Source organism: Pseudorca crassidens, chromosome 3 (genome assembly GCF_039906515.1).
Source record: "Pseudorca crassidens isolate mPseCra1 chromosome 3, mPseCra1.hap1, whole genome shotgun sequence".
In the NCBI taxonomy this organism is placed as follows: Eukaryota; Metazoa; Chordata; class Mammalia; order Artiodactyla; family Delphinidae; genus Pseudorca; species Pseudorca crassidens.
In genome coordinates, this window is record NC_090298.1 from 111,150,961 (window position 1) to 111,161,910 (window position 10,950).

Sequence of the window (10,950 nt, forward strand, 5' to 3'; positions counted from 1 at the left end):
GAAAGAGACTGGAGTGGTGCAGCCACAAGCCAAGGGACACTGGGATCCACCGGAAGCTGGAAGAGGCCAGGGAGGATCTTCCCTTAGAGGCTTTGGAGGGAGCACGGCCCTGCCAACACCTTGATTTGGGGCTTCTGACCTCCAGAACTGTGTGAGAATAAATTTCTCTTGTTTTAAGCCACCCAGTTTGTGGTACTTTATAATAGCAACTCCAGGAATCTAATACACTAGGTTCTGAGGATACAGTACTGATCAAAACATACACGGTCCCTTACCCACTAGAATATACAGTCTAGGGGAGCAAACACACAATGAACAAGTGAAAAAAGACGAGTAATTACAAACTGTGATGAGTACAACAATGTCCTTAGATAGAGAGGAGTGCAGAGGAGTACTTTATTTAGATTGGAGGTCAGGGCCAACATCTTTGAGGAGGTGACCTTTGAGCTTAGACTTGAAAGATGGAAGGGAACCAGCCATAGGAAGCTCTCAGGAAAGAGTGTCCACGAGAGGAGACAACAAGCCAAAGGCTGTGAGATAAGAAACAGACTTACATGTTCTAGAAACACAAAGAAGCCCAGTATAGGTGGAATGAGGTCAGAGAGGTGGGGAGGGCAAGGGAACACAGGGCTTATGGGCCAGGGTAAGGTCTCAGTATTTTATTATGTGATGAAAAGGCATCTGATGGTTGAGAGCACTGGAATACCTTGGGCTAATTTAAGGTTTTATGTCAATTCCTCTGGTTATTGATGGGAAACAGCTTGGAGAGGGATCAAGGGAGAGCACAAAGACCAGTTAGTACACTCTTAAACTCTTCTACTCAAGCACTGAAAATGGACTATGTGATCCCTTAGAGATGGAGAGAAGGAGATGGTTTGAAGACATATTTTGGAGATGGAACTGTCAAGAATTGGTGGATACTGGGTGTAAGAGAAAGACATGAGTTAAGGATGAAAACAAGATTTTAGGCTTGAGTAACTGGGTGGATGTGGTACCATTCATTAAGACGAGAGGAAGAGGGGTCGAGGAGCACAACAGGAGAGGAAAGAAACTGGGAAAGGTCCTCCCACTCCTATTAGAGTGTCAATAAAGTCTTCTGAGATACAGAAAGCTATCCCAGTTTCTGGTGTTTTGAGGACCCAAGGAAAAGTATCCTGGCTCCTGCAGAAGGGGTACTAGGACCATTGATCGCCTAGATCTAGTCCCCTAATATCATCCACAACACAACAATGCAGAGACAACCAGCAGAAGCAGGGAGCAGGGTCTTCTAAAGGAGATATCTCTCCTGTCTCCCATGCTGCATCCGGAGTCCACTGTAATTAAGGGTTCCAGTGATTGGGATCTAATTGAATAACACCTACACCCTATCCAATTGACTCTTCCAACCACTCACCATGATCTTGACCCTGTTGGAGGCACCATGAGAAGATACGGGAGAAACAGTTGTTGAAAGTTATATCCTGAATACCTGAACAAAGTACTACCAAACACTCCACTAAAATATTTTATGTTTTAGGTCAATGTCACCCCAGGATATTGAGTTCTAAAAAATGACTACCCCTCCCAATCTTCCCTCCAAACATATATTATGAGAAACTTTCCCTATAAAAGGATAGCACGTACACATGATCTAAACCTTTCTCAACTACTCACCTGCCTTCCAGGAAACAGAGACAAGGAAACCTACAGTGACGGAGCCTGCTCGGGGCCTGCCATGCAGCTGAAGTCTTGTATTAAAATCATAGATGGTACTCTTTCTGGAGAAGGTACCTGAAGAATCACCTCCCAAATCTGCATGTAGGTCATGCTTTTCATTCCTCTCTAACATACAGCATACCACTAAGATCCAGGAAGAAGGCAAAACACACATAGGACCTCATACCACTAGCCAAAGGTTTAGGCGTATTTCTCACCAGCAATCATAAATCCATTCACTCTAGTTTCACTCTGCCCTCCTTAGCATTTATTTAATATCTTATTTTAAGGCTATGCCCAATACTAACATTCTTGATGATCTGATTTTCCAACGCACAAGAAGCTAGCAACAATAACTATGAAAAGAAGAGAGGTGATTCTAGAATGAGGTATATGCCAATGAATGACAGCTAAAAGCATGAGAACAAAGGAAGTGACAGAAATTAAAAAGTAGAAATAAGAATGGGAAAAGTTTGGGGCCAAGTAGTACCAGGGCGAACAATCCCATTCATTTCAGTAACCTTAGGGGGCAGCACTGAATTGCTGCATGGTTTAATAATTAGTGGTGCCAGTATAGCTACTGGGCAAAGAGGGTCTCCTCTGACTAAAGTTGTCAGGACCAACCTTTTCCATGATGAACTTTCTGTCTCTAGGCTGACCCCCCAAAAGGGCTGTCACATACCAACGCAATAAAGTAGGCATTTATCACGCATGCACCTGTGGTGTACCCAGCACAGTTCCAAGCCTGGAAGGAGCCAAGCACAGCTGCCTGCTGAGTCATGGGGTGTAGATCAGCCTCAGTTCTCCTGGCCTCAAAGGGTCTGCTGGGCACTGACACTGCAGGCCAGACCAAGGGACTCGGTGCTGACTTTTTACAATTAGAAACAAGGATGTATACCTGTTTTGATGAACATTGATATCCCGACAATATTCCAATAGATGTATTAAGTAAACATAAATGTGACAATGGCAAGTTAGGAGAGGCGCCCACAGTTCTCATGGTGACAATGGGTACCCTGCCTACATCCCATCTATCAGGCGTTTCATTTTGATTATAAAATTGCCCACAGTCCATGCAAGGAGGGGGTTCATATACCCAGAAGTTACCCTGTACATACATGCTGATTCCCTGTGTCAGGTAATGCTGCCTTAGGCCTCAGACAAAACAAGTCACACACCACACATGCATGTTCATAGCCCAGAGCACATGCGTGTTGAGTCAAGGTGCAAGTTTTTAGTACAAGAAAGGCTTTTAGCAATGAAATGGCTCAGCCTCCTCCGTCTGTGAGTGGGAAACTCAGGTGAAAGGAAGGGAAAGGAATCTGCAAATCCCTTCCAAGTCAAATACCATCATCCTGACTCCCAGACTTATGTAGTTCACACAGCATTTTGTCCCTGAGGCCTTGTCTCCTCAGCAGACAAACGTGCCGAGGTGAAGCTCACCCCACTAGGCACCCGAGTCAAGCCGTTGAAGACCTCTACAGAACCCCAAACTCTTTGGGTCACAAGGAGACAGCCCTGTTTGAACACTGGCTCTGGAAATCTCTTCCTCAGGAAAGTATCCCTCCCTGCTCCAATGCTGAATCTTCTTTCCTGCTGAGGATTAACTATGCTGCATCTTGGGCAGGAAATGAGCTCTTTGCTGTTTATTGTGGTCAAATCCTAAAATGAAGTCAATCTAGCAGTGAAGGCTGGATAAGCTGATGTCTCTTTATTAATTCATGAGGCACTTTGCAGTCCACCACTGTCCATGCTGAGACGGATGGAAGCCAAAAAAAAGTACACGTGAAATTACATCTTGATAACTTCTGCTGAACTGGTCTGTCAGGGACAAAGAAAATTAAACATCTGTGATTTATTCCTATGTTAACTCAACACACACATGCACACCCGCTCACACACCACACACACCACAAACACACATGCCAGCTAATGAGAGACTGCACCAGACTGCATCTCAAACTCGACTCCACCAATTTGTAGTGTGAAATCAGACAAAGGTCAGCGCTGAAAGGCCATAACAGAAGGTTCATTATTCCTTTGTTTATTCCTTATTCCTTCATTCATTCGTTCATTCAACCTTTCCTCATCAGCTCTGGACTTGTTAAAAAGGTCTTGCACTAGGCAGAAAGAAGATTCCTGGGGGGCTAAATTTCCTAATTTCTAAGGCAAACAGTCCGGCAGTAATTAATCTGAGTGTGTGTTTGAAGAAATTGCTAACATCTCCAGCTCTGCCTCTCACAGGTCAACTGGTCTTATGCAAACCTGTTCCCTTTCTCTAGCCTGCAGTGCTTGAAATCATCGCAGCCACCATGTACTGAGATTTATTATGGGCACTTAGACTGGGTCCTTTGCCTGAATGACCTTACTTAATCCTCACCACAACCCTCTGAAGTGAATACAATTTATTTGCTCTTTTACACAGTAGAAGTCTGAGGCTCAGAGCAGTTACACAACCTGCCCAAGCTGCCAAGCTACGAAACAGGGATGCGCAGGCTAAACAGTCAGACTTCAGAGCCCGAGTTCTTCCCCACCCCCGAAACCCTGGGGCCAGCCTTCACTTCACAGACTGCCCTGGGTCACAAGCGGTCACTGCCTGCATTCCCCGTTTCCACCATCAGCTCATTGGTGTCTCCGGGCGAAGTCTTCTCACTGTCTTTCTTTCTAGACCTCTGCTGATGGTGCGGATCACATGGAAGGGACTTCTCCTGACCTGGCCTCAGTCCTCCCAGGACTGGGTGCAGAGCCACAGGGATACCAGGTGAGGGAAAGGAAGGAGGAGAAGAAAGGCAAACATCCTTGATGAAGAGCTGCTGGGACAAGTGCCAAGGAATCCACAGGGATGTAGGGGTCCAGGCCCTTTCCAGTGGGAACACAGCCCTCAGGGCCTCCCTGGCCCATCTAGATCTCCTGAGGGCCCTCTGGTATTGCTTGGGATTCTCTTTGGACAGAAGTTGGTGATCACATTCCCCTCCATTGCTTAAACCTTCTCCGTGAAACAACATATCCACAAATTTTTGTCTCCAAGCCTAACCTCGGTTCTAAGCTGCAGACCGGTATATCTAACGGGGCCCCAACATCTGTCTGCTCCAGGTGACCTCTATTTTTCACACCCAACACAGTTCAAACTAGATTCACCATCTTTTACCTACGCCTGTTTCCTCCTGTGTTTCTTATCCCTTTCTGTCTAGTCTGGAACCAGGTTCCAGACCTTGGAATCTCTCCCTGTCCTCACTCACCCAACAGGCCCTCCTTCTTCCCCACAATTGCTCCCTGTGTCCAGGACCTCCACCCGCCTCATCTTTTCACCTCCCATCTGCCTGAGGCTAAGCTGGAGCCTCCCATAGAACCCCCGCCTCCAGCCTCTAGCGACCACAGTTCACCCTCACCTACCACCAGGGCGAACTCCTGGAAGCACGGCACTGCATCAAGTCACTTCCCTGCCCCAAAGCCAGCAATGCCTGCCCCTCCCCCAATGCACACAGCACTTTCAGCAGCAGTAGTGGGAGGTACACAATGGGGGACCTCTTCAAGGGCCTTGAAGGGAAGGTGTTGACTAAGAGTCATTTACTAAACAAATGTGCCTGAGTAGCAGCTGTGAGCCAGGCCAGGACCTTGGCGTGCAGTGGGGAGCTACACAGTGAGTCCATGTGCTTGGGGACCAAGGATCCTAGTGAGGAAGACAGAAAGCAACAAATGAGCAAACAAGATAAACTATAATATCAGCTAGTGACATGTTGCCATGGGGATTAAATGCGTTAATAAACATGGCGCGCTTAGGAGCATAGCCTGGTGTGTAGTAAGCATTCAGTAACTGTTACCTTGTGAACCCTGAATACCACAATGAAAATAGCTCTTGGTCTCATTACTATTATTACTTCTCATTTCACAGCTGAGAAAATGAAGCACAAGAGCCCAAGTCCACAAAGTGAGTGAGCAGCGGGGCCAGGCTTTTCCCCCAGTAACTTGACCCCAGAATCCACTCTCCTAACCATTGTGCTGTGCCACTTCTCCAGGAAGTGATGTTTCAGGTGAGACTTGTTGGGGTGGGCAGTGTCTTAGTTTGAGTTCTCTCAGAAGCAGAACTGAGACAGATTCATGGGCAGGCAGCTTATTTAAGAGAGGACCCCAGGAAACCTTGGCAGAGGACTGGGAAAGTGAAACAGAGACGGGATGGCAGCCTCTAAAGGGCATGTCATCAAGCCAGACACCAGTGTGGGCAGATGGAGCCTAAACCTGCGGGAGGACCTCTGGGATCCAGTGTAAAACACATGCCTCTAAATCTCCTTCCCACCCAAAGGGCTGAGGGAGCTGGGATATTGATACACCAACTCCCATCTCATTGGTGGAGGGCTGCTTTCAGGGGCATGACTTCTCTGGCCCTTCTGACTGGCCATTTACAGAGGCAGATGAGGCTCTCACCAGCGAGAATACCCAGACAAGGAGAAACAGCTGCTGACAGGTGGAATTCTGGCTTTGTGCACAGAGATGTGGAGGCCCAAGAGGATATGGTCAAGGCGCCAGCAGCAGCTGCTAGAGCATTCCAGGCAGAGGGGACACCATGTGAAAAGGCCCACAGGTGAGAGCAGCGTTGGTGCGCTCAAACAGCAAAGAGAAGGCTGTGGCTGGCTGAGTGACTGAGATGGTGGGAATTGCATTCAGAGAGGGCACCAGAGGCTAGACCATGTAGGGACTCAGAGATCATGGTAAGAAATTGGCATTTTAATTAAAGTATGATGGGGATGCCATGGAAAGTTTTAGAGTAGGAGAGTGACTTTATTTACGTCTTTAAAAGGTCACTGTGGTTGCTGGGTGAAGGATGGACAGTAGAGGACAAGAATAGAAGAAGGAATATCATTTAGGAGGCTATGACAGTTCAGGTGACAGATCTGTAGCCTTGGACTAGGGTGGCATTTAAATTGTGGTTGGATTCAGGCTATAGTTTAAATTTACAGTGTATCAGAATTAACGATGGAATGGTCATGGAGTATGAAAGAGTCATTTATTAAGATGGAGAGATTAGAGGGAGACACCAATTCAGAGCAGTGGGTGGGGAAATCCAGAAGTGTTTTGGACATTTAATAAGTTTGAGATGTCTGTTAGTAGACTGTTGGATACATGAGTCTGGAGCTCGAAGAAAAGTTTGTTAAATTTGCTATGCTGTGCTGTGACCAACCCCACCTGCCCTTGCCTTTCTATTGCTCTAAACCTTCCGGAGAGCCCTCCTGGGGCAGTACCTAGCCTGGGGTGCAGAGTGCTCACATAGCTTGGAAGAGGGACAGTGGATTCTAAAACACAGTGGAGAGGTGGAATGTATCAAGACTAGCAGCTCTGAGCACAAGATAGCCAGGAGAAAACTTAGCCCCAGGAGACAGTGGCGTGCAGCCAGGTTACCTCACTACATGAGCTAGATGGGAGCTTTTAGCTGAGTGGCTCATGTTACTCAATTCGATGCAAAGTCTTCATTGGTCCGCACAGGGCTTGTCTCTGGTTTTGTATTTTATTATTTCTCCTAGACCCCTGTTTCCACATCTGTTCTTCCCTGCCCATAGGTAGCCTCTCTAACCCATTTATCAATGCCACTAGATATCTGGGTATCCATGAAAAATATGTATTGTTTTATATATGTTTGTCTTTATAATTCAAAAATTATAAATTTCATTCTTTTTTACTCAATTCTGTATTAAGATCTATTTGCATTACTATATGTAAATCTAGTTTATTTTGACCAGGTGTTGTGTAGTGGGTTTCTTGGGTTTTGTTTTTTAAAAACAGGTGTATAGACCACATCTTCTTATCCATTCTCCTAAAGGGGGACACTTGGGCTGCCTCAAACTCCTCCTTTATAAATGATGCTGTAAGAAATAACATTTTAAAAACTTAATTTTTAGTAGGTGGACTTTGTTAAGATTGGAAATTTTCCTTTTATTCTGGTTTACTCAGAGTACTTTTTAAATGATAAATAGATGATGAACTTTATTGAATACATCATTTGCATATACTGAAGCAATCATGAGATTTTCCCCTTTATTTCATTAATATATTGAATCACAATGATAGATATTTTTAATGTTTAAACTTTCTTAAATTCCTTGGATAAATTCAATTTGACTGTATGTATTTTTAAAAAATAAATCATTAGATTTCATAAGCTAATATCATATTTAGGATTTTCACATCTATGTTCATAGAGAAATTGGGCTCTAATGTTCTTTTCCTGAATTGCTTACATCCAGTTTTGGAATCAAGTTTACACTAACCTGATAAAATAATGTGAACAATTTTCTCTCTATTTCTATTTTTCTACAGCAACTTTATAAGGTTGGGATTGCCTCTTCCTTGAAAGTATTATCGAATTTAGCTGTAAAACTATCTGGAGCTGGGGCTTTCTTTGAAAGGGTGATGATGATTCCATTACAGTTTCTTTAAGGGTTATAGTTTTACAATCTTGGGCCACTTTTAGCATTTTTATGTTTTTTTCAGAACTTTATCTAGTTCACCTAAGTATCCAGTTTATTAGTGGATAGTTATACTTATATTCTCTCACTCATATTTTATTTATTCACATTTCCTCTCGTCTTCCCCTCTCCCATGAGTCTTGCCAGAGGCTCATCTATTTTGTTAGTCTTTTTAAAGAACATGTTCAGTTCTGTTAAGTTCCTATTTGTTTTTGTTATCCACATTTACTGATTTCTGTCCATGTTCTTATTTATGCCCTTCCTTCTTGTTTATTTGGGTTTACTCTATTTGTCTCTTTGAACTTTGTAAGTGGAAAGCTTAACTCTCTTCTTTGCATTCTTCTTAATTTCTGCCATATTTAAAGCTATAAATTTACCTCTGAGTACTACTTTGAATATGATCCACAAAATTTGGCCTGTGGTACTTTCATTGCTGTTCCTCTGTAAGTATTTAATAGTTTAGCTTTGATTTCTTTTATAGCCAAATGATATATGGTAGTATTTTTAAAATTTCTAGACAAAGGATTTTTAATTTAATTGCATCATGGTCAGGAACACTGTGTTGTATATATGACGCTGACTCTTAAATTTACTAAAGTTTCTTTTGTGGCCTAGCACATCCGTGGGTATATGAAAAGAAAATATTTTGTTTCTTGGGGAAAGATAGGGACAGATTACATCAGTATAGTCTTCTATATCTTTGCTTATTTTCATATGCTTCAACTACTAGTTTTTGAGAGGGTATATTAAAATTGTCAACTATAATTTTTTATTTATTATTTCTATCCTAGATCTATCAGTTGTTGCTTTACTCATTTTGATGTCATATTGTCAGGGGCATACATGTTCATGATTACTATATTTCTTGATGTACTATTTGTTTCACTAATATATAACATCTTCAGTTTCCTCTTTTAATATTTCATGCCTTAAATTAATATTTCTTTCATATTGCAATTTCTATCTTGACTTATTTTTGATAAATCTTTTCCTGTCTATCTTTTCTGTACCTTTTTGTTTTTAATATGTATCTTGTAGGCAATATATCGCTTGATTTTATATTTTTAATTCAATTAGAGAGTCTTTATATTTTGAAGCATTTTAACTATTTACATTTATTGAATTCCTCTTATATCAATATTTATTTCTGCCCTTTTTTATGTTCCAAATTTTCCATGCCTCCTTTTTTATCCTTTCCTTTTTTCCCTATATTCTGTTGAATAGATGGAATTTTCTTCTCCTGGTGTAAAAGTTATACATTTTATTTTTATTCTTAAAATAGTTGTCCCTACATTATTAAGAACAATGTCTTCTTCCCTTATCAACTTTTTAAGCTATCAGTATGTATCTGTTCCTCCAGAAAAAGAATTTCAGAGGAATAGACATTCAAAACCAAACCAAAGTAACAGAGAAAAGATAAAAGGAGGAAAGTAAATGAGGGAGCAAGAGGTCAGCAAGAAACAGAGAAAAAGGGGAAAAAAACCATAAATCAACAAAAAGAGTTAGGGTCTGAGGGAATAAAGTCAGGAGTCCTGCACACCCAGCATGATCAAATTCAGACAGTGAGAAAACCCCTAGGCTTCATTCATTCCTTTCATGTAATGTCTCCAGATCATTTCTTTCTTCCCTTGCTTGGGAAAGCATTACAAATTATTTCATAACTATTTACTAAGCAGCCACTGTGTTCTAGGCCCTCTGTCCAGCCTGGGAAAAAGGAGTGAACAAGTAGACCTTCTTCTTGCCCTCCTAGGGCTCACAGTCAAATAAATCACTTTAAAAACCAATTACAGGAAGTATTAATATTGTTAAAATGGCCATACTACCCAAACCAATCTACAGATTTAATGTAATCTCTATCAAATTACCTGTGACATTTTTCACAGAACTAGAACAAATAATCTAAAATTTATATGGAACCATAAAAGACCCAGAATTGCCAAAGCAATCCTGAAGAAAAAGAACAAAGCAGGAGGCATAACCCTCCCAGGCTTCAGACAATACTACAAAGCTACAGTAATCAAAACAGCCTGATATTGGCACAAAAACAGCCATATGGATCAATGGAACAGAATAGAGAGCCCAGAAACAAACCCATACACCAATGGTCAATTAATCTTTGACAAAGGAGGCAAGAATATACAATGGGGAAAAGACTGTCTCTTCAGCAAGTGGTGTTGGGGAAGTTGGACAGATGCATGCAAAGCAATGGAGTTAGAACATACTCTCACACCATATACTAAAATAAACTCAAAATGGCTTAAAGACTTAAATATAAAACATGACAGCAAAAAACTCCTAGAGGGGAACAGAGGCAAAATATTCTCTGACATAAATTGTACTAATGTTTTCTTAGGTTAGTCTCCCAAGGCAATAGAAATAAAAACAAAAATAAAAAAATGGACCTAATCACACTTATAAGCTTTTGCGCAGCAAAGCAAACCATACACAAAACGAAAAGACAACCTACAGATTGGGAGAAAATATTTGCAAATGATGCAACCAACAAGAGCTTAATTTCCAAAATATACAAAAAGCTCATACAACTCAATAACAAGAAAACAAACAACCCAATCCAAAAATGGCCAGAAGACATAAATAGACATTTTTCTGAAGAAGAAATACAGATGGGCAAGAGGCACATGTAAAGATGTTTATCACCACTAATTATTAGAGAAATGCAAATCAAAACTACAATGATGTACCACCTCACACTGGTCAAAAGAGACATCTTTAAAAATTCTATAGGGTGGAGTCAAGACGGAGGACTAGGAGGATGTGGAATTCGCATCTCCACACA